Source organism: Camellia sinensis, chromosome 10, assembly GCF_055761805.1.
Source record: "Camellia sinensis isolate YWXY chromosome 10, ASM5576180v1, whole genome shotgun sequence".
NCBI classification, from domain to species: domain Eukaryota; kingdom Viridiplantae; phylum Streptophyta; class Magnoliopsida; order Ericales; family Theaceae; genus Camellia; species Camellia sinensis.
Window position 1 is genome coordinate 69,125,891 of NC_138970.1, and position 10,410 is coordinate 69,136,300.

A 10,410-nucleotide genomic window follows, 5' to 3' on the forward strand; every position below is an offset into this window, starting at 1 on the left:
GCGAGACTTCTTGCGCTCGAACGAGCTTTGTGTTAGTTGTTCATAAGCTCGAGCGAGGATTCTTGCGCTCGAGTGTGCATCTGCGTCTATGGCAGACCTGAAGCTTTGTATTTTGCGCTCGAGCGAGGTTACTTGTTATGTCTGGTCGCTTGAGCGACAACTCTTTCACTCGAGCGAAGGTCGCGTATATCAATTCACAACAGAGTGATTTTACTTCACTTTTTGATCTCTTTTCTTCTAAAAACCCTAGATCGACTATCTCTCTCTCTCTCTAAAATACTCTCCCTCTCTACAAATAACCCTAGATCTAAGCATCTCTCAACCCTAGTCCCTTTGTTAAAGTGTTGGAGCATCTCAAGGGCTTTCCTTTGATCCGAGCAAAACCGAATTTGGAGCATTTTTGAAGCTTTTCATCATCTCCTTTGAGCTTCTACTCTTGAGGTAGGGATATTCTACTCTTTAATATGAGCTCTAACCTAGATATTTATCATTTGTATAAATGAAGGAATTTGGGAGTGATTTGGGTAAAAGTTAAGGTTTGGGCTCTTAACTAAAAGGGGTTTTCATGTTGATTTACAAAATAACCTTGGGGGTTTGTTTATGAGATTCTTTATTGTTGAAATGATAAGATTTAGACCTATGGGAATATGTTTTGGAGTAGGGGAAAAATTGCCCTAAGTTGAGTTGAAATAACTATTTGTGTAAATAATGAAATTTGTTTGGAAATTATGAAATTGGGGGAAATGTGATTAAATGGTATAGTTTGGTTTGATGAATCACACACCTATGAAAAAGTTGATAATTTATCTATTGATAGATTTGTTTATCTGTTTAGAAAATATCTGTTTTGGGCTATGGGTGGAGGATAGCTTTAATTGTTGTAGAAACTGCATGAGGACTAGGTAAATTAGAACTAGTCATATGAATATTGTCATTGAATATGACGGGTTGATTAAATTGTTGAATATGTGAATTTTGGTATTCATTGTACATGACATGTTTTTAAATACATTGTATATGTATCGTTGTTTGGAAAGAGATAGGGGATGTACTCCATTGTTTGGGAGGAGATAGGGGATAGACTCCATTGATAATTAAGTTGGCCGAGTGTTCAGGGTGAAAGTCTCAAAATTATACATATATGGGTGCCGGTTCCGTCGGATGTGATTTCGTAAAATGGCAAGAAAATGGAAGTGTTGAATAATGTTTGTTATTGAAGTGTTGATAAATGAGTTTTACTCTTGTTTTGAATTGTTTAGATAACAATGAACTATGTCAATGAATTGATTTGGATAAATGAATAGAAATGGACTGAAATACGGATGTCGATATTGACTGGTCATGAAAAAGGTGTAAGTTGGTTTACTAGTATTGAACATTTATTTGATGCTGATAGCTTAGTTAATTCTCATATATTATTTAGCATATGTCTACTGGGCTTTGGCTCACCCTACTTGGGAACCCATTTTCAGGTACATGTGACATGTCACCTCCAAGGAAATAGCTTGGGAGGCTTAGGGGTTGAAGGCTTCACTTTTGTGATTTCGTTTTATGTTGAATGTAAACCGAGGGCTTTACTTGTATAGAGACTAGACTCTTCTTTTGTTGTAACCAAGTGAAGTCTTGGAAAGATGTAAGCCCTTAGGGCACTTATTTTGTTGTTCTCAATTAGAGTTACATGCTATAGTTTCAAGATGAACATTGATGAAAGTGTAATGCATGTAATATTTTTTGTAATATTAACTCTGATGAATGAAAATATAACATTTCTATTATGTCTATAGATCTTGTAAATAAATGATTATATTATATTTTGGGGGCGTTACAACTTGGTATCAGAGTGTACCGGGTTTGAATACTTTAGGTACGTGGGAAGTGGCTAGTACCACAATGGGTTTGTCTCGCTTGTTAGAGACTTAAGTATGATGTTATGTGCTTATATGATAGCATATTTAGGTGACTATATGGGTATGGGATTTAATTTCTGGGATGTTGATCGGGTCCATGGGTTTCTGGGAGTCCTGTTGGAAAGGTACTTGATCACTGTCGTTTCTAACTGGAACTCTAGTGACGCCACAGGACGATCATTATCTAGAAATGAAATTCGTATGTGTTTATATGATTATGTGTTTATATGGAGTGAATTATAGTTGTCCATCGTATTAGGACGCAAGTGAGATAGCTTCAGCACATTTGTAAATGTGTTAATCTCTTTGTTACCTTCATTAGGATGTCAGGACGAGGTCGTGGCGGTAGGCGTGGTAGGCCTAAGAGGCATGAGATGCCTATACCGAATGAGATTTCGGCGCAGGAGGAAAGAGTGGGTTAGGCCAACATGGCCGAGCCAGTAGGTTAGCAGGCCATGGGTGCCTTAGCCTGTGAAATGACTGGAGCATTGAGGGAATCTATGGACATTCTCAAGGCTGAGAATCAAGTCTAGGCCCATGTAGTTGAGGCAGGGCCATCTTTTCTGAAGAGGGAGTTCTTCTGGTCGAATCCGGACGAGTTTTTGGGTGACCCTAAGGAGCCATTGAAGACAGATGAATGGCTGGAGCAGATGACGAAAACGTTTGAGATGCTCGGCATCGAAGACGGAGATTTGAGGGTGACCTTGGCATCCTTCCAGCAAAAGGGAGACGTGGATCAGTGGTGGAAATATGCACGGAGACGCATTGGTGGGACTTGGGAGGCCTTTGTTCAAGCTTTCCAGGACAAGTACTTGCCTGCTACAATGAGGGAGAAGTTGAGGGATCAGTTTTCTCAGCTCAAATAGTTGAACACACCAATGGCTGAGTTTGAGGCCACCTTTACTAGCCTGTCTAAGTTTGCACCAGAGTTAATGGCGACTGAGGAACGCCGTTGTTTGGAATTCGTGAATAAATTGAGGACTGGACTCATGTTCAGAGTTGTCGGGTTTATGATTAGGGACTATGGGCGTCTTGTGGAGGCTGCAGACCATCTTAAGACTATTATGCATGCGGAGGAGGAAAGAATGAGGGGCTCCAAGAGGAGTCAAGGTGGCCGGGGGGATAGTAAGAGGTAGAGGGATTCTAACCCTCAGCAGTCTCAGGGAACGCATTCGAGATCTACATTTCTAGTGCCGAGTTCGGGTTCTAGAAGAGGTGGTCAGGGAGACATTACTTGTTTTAAATGTGGTCAGTTGGGCCACAAGTCTTCAGCTTGCCGACAGAGGGGAGGAAGGCAGCGAGCAGCTTCATTTTCAGCTCGCTCTCAAAGCTAGAGTCAAGGCAGAGGCCAGCCGCTCGCTTGTTATCAGTGTGGGTAGGCGGGCACTTGAAGAGGTTTTGCCCGTAATTGGGTGGCACACCTGGTACGTCTAGTTCGAGGCAAACACAGGGTCACCAGCCAACGCAGTCAGCACAAGCCTCGAGGGCCAATCAAGAAGCCTCTTCGGCTCAGTCTGTGTAGCAGTTTTATGCTCCAAGAGGTGAACAGGTAGATCAGAGACCTACGGGGCATGTGTATGTTGTTACCGCACCAGACCTTGTATCAGCTCATTCAGTAGTGAGAGGTACCTTTTTGTTTTGCAACTCGGTTGCTAATGTGTTGCTTGATACCGGTGCATCCTATTCATTTATTTCGTCTACATTTGCATCTATTTTGGGGTTGGAGTTGGCACAGTTAGCATCCCCTATATGTGTTGTATCACCTGTTGAGGGTGAAATGATTTTGAAACAGGGGTGTCGGGGCTGTGATATAGAGGTCGCCGATCGTCGGCTTCCTTTTTCTTTTGTATTGATGGATATGACTGGTTTTGATGTTATTTTGGATATGGACTGGTTATCGTCATACCGGGCTATTATAGATTGCTATCGTCAAAGGGTTACTGTATGTACCTTGAGCGGTGATTGTTTTCATTTCTTGGGGGATCGGGTTGGTATAGTTTTACCACCGGTGTATGATCCGCGCGGGTGGAGTGAGCTTAGTTGTCTTCTTGCTAGCTTTATGAGTAGTGAGTGTGATGAAGTCCGAGTTGAATTGCCAAGAGTGGTTTCTGAGTACTTGGACTTCTTTTCCGAGGATCTTATTAGTTTACCACCCCACCAAGAGATCGAGTTCTCTATTGATTTAGTGCCTGGCACGACACCGACATCTATGGCACCGTATCGTTTTGCACCAGCTGAGTTGAGCGAGTTGAAGGTTCAGCTCCAAGAACTACTAGATAAGGGTTTTATTTGCCCTAGTACTTCACCTTAGGGAGCACCAACCCTTTTTGCAAAAAAGAAAGATGGGGTCTTGAGACTTTGTATTGACTATCGAAAGTTAAATCAGGTTACAGTTAAGAACAAGTATCCTATGCTTCATATAGATGATATGTTTGACCAGTTGAAAGGATCCCGTTGTTTCTCTAAGATAGACTTGAGATCAGATTACCACCAGTTGTGGGTAAGGGAGGAGGATATCCCGAAGACGGCATTCCGTACGCGGTATGGCCATTATGAGTTTCTGGTGATGCCTTTTGGCCTAACCGATGCCCCAGTTGTGTTTATGGACTTGATGAATCAAGTCTTCCGAGAGTTCTTAGACCGTTTTGTAGTTGTCTTTGTGGACGACATTTTGATTTACTCACCTTCTGAGGAGGAGCACAAGGAACACTTGTGAATGGGGCTTGAGTTGCTTAGTGCCCATAAGTTGTATGCTAAGTTCGGGAAGTGTGAGTTCTGGCTAAAGGAGGTTAAGTTCTTAGGCCATGTAGTATTCGGGGAAGGGGTGACTATAGATTTATTCAAAATTGAGGCAGTACATGATTGGGCACAGCCCAAGAATGCCTTTGAGATCCGTAGTTTTCTAGGATTGGCCGAGTATTACCGTTGGTTTGTGAAAGATTTCTCCAGACTAACTTCACCTTTGACTAGATTGACGCAGAAAGGGGTCAAATTTGTGTGGAGTGAGACTTGTGAAAAGTTGTTCCAGGAACTTAAGGCTAGACTTACCACCGCTCCAGTCTTGATTATTTCGAAGAGAGGTTTGGGCTATTCTATGTATTGTGAGGCCTCACGAGAGGGTTTGGGTTGTGTGCTAATGCAAAAAGGGAAAGTAGTAGTCTATGGCTCACAGCAGTTGAAAACATACGAGAGGAACTACCCTACTCACGATTTAGAGTTAGCAGCTGTAATTTTTGCCTTGAAGATTTGGAGACACTATCTGTATGGTGGGAGATTTGAGGTATTTTCTGATCATAAGAGTCTGAAGTATTTGTTTACACAGAAGGACTTGAATTTGAGTTAGAGAATGTGGATGAAGTTCATAGAGGATTATGATTTCGAGTTGTATTATCATCCGGGAAAGGCCAATGTGGTGGCCGATGCCCTAAGTAGGAAGTCCATCAGTAGTGTAGCTTGTATAGCTATCCGAGAATGGGAGATGTTGGATGCTCTTAGCGAGTTTGACTTGCATTTGAGCGAGTCTGTTGAATCTGCAGCCTTGTTTTCTGTAGTTGTACAACCTACACTTGTGAACCGAGTGTTAGAGGCATAGAAGGGTGACTTTGAGGTAGAATCCCTCCGGGAGAAGATCTCCAGTAGGAAGATAGAGAAGGGATTAACTGTGTATCCTGACCTGAGTGTGAGATACCGTGACCACTTGTTTGTATCGGAGTCTTGCCGAGAGGAAGTACTCCGAGAGTTTCACCATTCACACCTTACGGTGCACCCGGGAGGCACAAAGATGTATCATGATATGAGTCGCCATTTTAGTGAAGGGGTATGAAGAAAGATGTGGCGGTGTTTGTATCAAAGTGCCTTACTTGCCAGCAAGTGAAGACCGAACATCAGAGGCCAGCAGATTTGTTGCAACCCTTGCCTATAGCTGAGTGAAAGTGGGAGCATGTTACGATGGATTTTGTTGTGGGCCTTTCAAGGACTCAACGGGGTAGTGATGCCATTTGGGTGGTAGTTGAGCGACTGACTAAGTCGGCATATTTTATTCCTATGCGCGTAAGAGATTCAGTAGATTACCTTGCTGACTTGTACATTCGGGACATAATGAGGTTGCACGGGGCCCCTGTGATGATCGTTTCGGATTGAGATCCACATTTTACTGCTTAGTTGTGGCAGAGTTTGCAAAGTACCTTGGGCACTAGATTGACTTTTAGCACGGCTTACCATCCTCAAATTGATAGGCTGTCCAAGCGTACTATTCAGATCCTTAAGAATATGTTTCAAGGCTGTGTCCTTGACTTTAAAAGGTCGTGGGAAAGACACCTATCCTTAGTGGAGTTTGCCTACAACAACAGTTTCCAATCGAGTATTGGCATGGCATCGTTTGAGGCCTTGTATGGCCGACCATGTATATCTCAAATGTGTTGGGCCGAGGTGGGTGATGCACCTTTGTTAGGTCCAGAGTTGGTTCAAGAAACGATAGAGAAAGTGGCACTTATCCGTAAGAGGTTGGTTACAGCCTAGAGCCGTCAAAAGAGTTATGCCGACCGTAGGAGGAGACCTTTGTCATTTGAGGTGGGTGATCATGTCTTTTTGAAAATATCACCTAGACGGGGTTTGATGAGATTTGAGAAGAGTAGGAAGTTATCCCCTTAATTTATTGGTCCTTTTGAGATCCTTGAGCGGATTGGGGAGGTTGCATATCGTTTAGCGTTGCTTCGGCAACTTTTCGGAGTGCATGACGTGTTTCATATTAGTATGCTTTGGAAATATGAGCCGGATCCGTCACATGTGTTGGATTGGACTGACTTAAAGGTAGATGAAGATGCCTCGTATGAGGAGAGATCGGTGAGAGTCTTGGATAGGCGGGACTAAGTCTTGTGGGGCAAGACGATTCCCTTGGTCAAGGAATTGCGGAAACATTATGGGGTTGAGGAAGCAACGTGGGAACGTGAATTGGAAGTCCGAGAGAAATATCTGGGCTTATTTATTAATGTTTGAATGCATGTTGGAATTTTAGCTTTGTTTATGAACTATAAAAAAACATTATATATGTTTTGGATTATGAAATCATTGTAAAGGTTGAATGTGTTTTGGTCAAGGAACTGTGGAAACATCATGGGGTTGAGGAAGCAACGTGGGAGCGTGAATTGGAAGTCCAAGAGAAATATCTGGGCTTATTTATTAATGTTTGAATGCATGTTGGAATTTTAGCTTTGTTTATGAACTATAAAAAAACATTATATATGTTTTGGATTATGAAAGCATTGTAAAGGTTGAATGTGTTTTGGAAATACAAGTTTAATGTGAACATTGTATATGTTTTAAATTAATGAGAACATTATATATGTTGCTTAAGTTTTGGAAAAATTGTAAACTTGTCATAAACATTGAAGATGTTTTGGAAAACATGAAATGTATGTGTTGAAATTAGCTAAATTTCGAAAGATTCATATTAGTAATATATGTTGAGCTATATATCGTGGATTTGCTCTCTTGTGAAGAGATTGTATGACCGGTGGGTGGGTAATGGTGATGAGGGTGGAATGGTAATCATTTTGAAAATGGGATAACCATGATTTTGAAACTTGTACTAAAATTTCGAGGACGAAATTCTTTAAAGGGGGGAGGTTATAGCGATTCCGGTTTTGTCCCGACCTTCTTTGTGTCCCGGACTTGGGTTCCATGGTTGAATATCGTATCCTTGTCGTGTTATTCTCTTTTGACTCTTTGTATTTGAGTTTTGGATTATGTTGGGCGTGTTTGGAACAAACTGGTTGTTAGTTGGTCTAGACTGTTGTTGCCCAGATTTTGGCTTCTTCGCTCAAGCGAAGCTTCTTGTGCTCAAGCGAGCCTTGTGTAATCTTCTTCTTCGCTTGAGCGACAATTAAGAGTTCTTAGGTTTCCTTCCAGACGCAGCTTTTTTGAGGAGGGGGAAGTTCTTCGCTCAAGTGAGACTTCTTGCGCTCAAGCGAGCTTTGTGTTAGTTGTTCCTACGCTCGAGTGAGGCTTCTTGTGCTCGAGCATGCGTCTACGTCTATAACAAACCTGAAGCTTTGCATTCTGCGCTCGAGCGACGCTTCTTACGCTCGAGCGAGGTTACTTGTTGTGTCTGGATGCTCGAGCGACAACTCCTTCGCTCGAGCGAAGGTCGCGTATATCAGTTCGCATCAGAGTGATTTTACTTCACTTTTTGATCTCTTTTCTCCTAAAAACCCTAGATCGGCTATCTCTCTCTCTCTTTAAAATACTCTCTCTCTCTCTCTCTACAAATAACCCTAGATCTAAGCATCTCTCAACTCTAGTCCCTTTGTTAAAGTGTTGGGGCATCTCAAGGGCTTTCCTTTGATCCGAGCAAAACCGAATTTGGAACATTTTTGAAGCTTTTCATCATCTCCTTTGAGCTTCTACTCTTGAGGTAGGGATATTCAATTCTTTAATATGAGCTTTAATCTACATATTTGTCATTTGTATAAATGGAGTAATTTGGGAGTGATTTGGGTAAAAGTTAAGGTTTGGGCTCTAAACTAAAGGGGGTTTTCATGTTGATTTACAAAATAACCTTGGGGGTTTGTGTTTGAGGTTCTTTATTGTTGAAATGGTGAGATTTAGACCTATGGGAATATGTTTTGGAATAGGGGGAAAATTGCCCTAAGTTGAGTTGAAATAACTATTTGTGTAAATAATGAAATTGGTTTGGAAATTATGAAATTGGGGAAAATGTGATTGAATGGTGTAGTTTGGTTTGATGAATCACACACTTATGAAAAAGTTGATAATTTATCTGTTGCTAGATTTGTTTATTTGTTTAGAAAATATCTGTTTTGGGCTATTGGTGGAGGATAGCTATGATTGTTGTAGAAACTACATGAGGACTAGGTAAATTGGAACTAGTCATATGAATATTGTCATTGAATATGATGGGTTGATTAAATTGTTGAATATGTGAATTTTGGTAGTCATTGTATATGACATGTTTTTAAATACATTGTACATGTATCGTTGTTTGGAAAGAGATAAGGGATGTACTTTATTATTTGGGAGGAGATAGAGAATGGACTCCATTGATAATTAAGTTGGCCGAAGTGTCCAGAGTGAAAGTCCCGAAATTATACATATATGGGTGCCGGTTCCCTTGGATGTGATTCCGTAAAATGGCAAGAAAATGGAAGTGTTGAATAATTTTTGTTATTGAAGTGTTGATAAATGAATTGTAGTCTCGTTTTGAATTGTTTAGATAACAATGAACTATGTCAATGAATTGATTTGGATAAATGAATAGAAATTGACCGAAATACGGATGTCGATATTGACTGGTCATGAAAAAGGCGTAAGTTGGTTTACTAGTATTGAACATTTATCTGATGCTGATAGCTTAGTTAATTCTCATATATTGTTTAGCATATCTCTACTGGGTTTTGGCTCACCCTATTTGGGAAACCATTTTCAGGTACATCTGATATGCCGCCTCCAATGACATAGCTTGGGAGGCTTAAGGGCTGAAGGCTCTACTTTTGTAATTTCGTTTTGTGTTGAATGTTTATTCAAGCCGAGGCCTTTACTTGTATAGAGACTAGACTCTTCTTTTGTTGTAACCAAGCAAAGTCTTAGAAAGATGTAAGCCCTTAGGACACTTATTTTGTCGTTCTCAATTAGAGTTACATGCTATAGTTTCAAGATGAACATTGATGAAAGTGTAATGCATGTAATATCTTTTGTAATATTAACTCTGATGAATGAAAATATAACATTTTTATTATGTCTATAGATCTTGTGGATGAATGATTATATTATATTTTGAGGGCGTTACAATGGCCATCAGTACAGTAAATAGAAGTTCCAAGAATTGGAACTGATAGAGATCTCTGTAACAGTAGCAATAAACAGTAACTGTAACAGATGTTATAGATGCCGTGAATACAGTTTATAAAATAGGACAATCATTCACTCAGTAAGCAATACTGTTTCAAAAATAGAATTAAACAATATCATTTAGAAAATAATTATAAATTGAACATAGCTTTACGACATTGTTGCTCATAGTTGGCTCCTTGAAACGCGTGGTTAGGACGTGGTGTTTGACCTACACAGACACATTCAAGCATAATGGTTCAATATACAGTCCTTTCATGTAATCACTTGATAACCTATTCGGTCTATCCGTTACTTAGTCACTAATCTTTCCTTTTCATTAATTTCCATTGTGTTCATAAGATGCAAACGCATATGAAAAATACTTAAAAACCATGCAAACGAAAGCCCAGAAGTCAGAGAAAATAAGAAGGAAACAAAACTGAGCCAACCTTGCTGACCGCATGTGCGGTGGCCTACCCGCTCGAGCGAGCAGAATACCAGGTGAAACAGAGCAAGGTTGGCTACTCGTGTGTTGGCCTAGGCCACTCGAGCGGTCTCGGTTGAAATCCAGCCCGAAAATCTGCTGAAAATGAAACTTCCCTCTTTGCAAAACCAACTCTAATTTGATGAAAATCAAGGCTCAAAACTCTCAAAA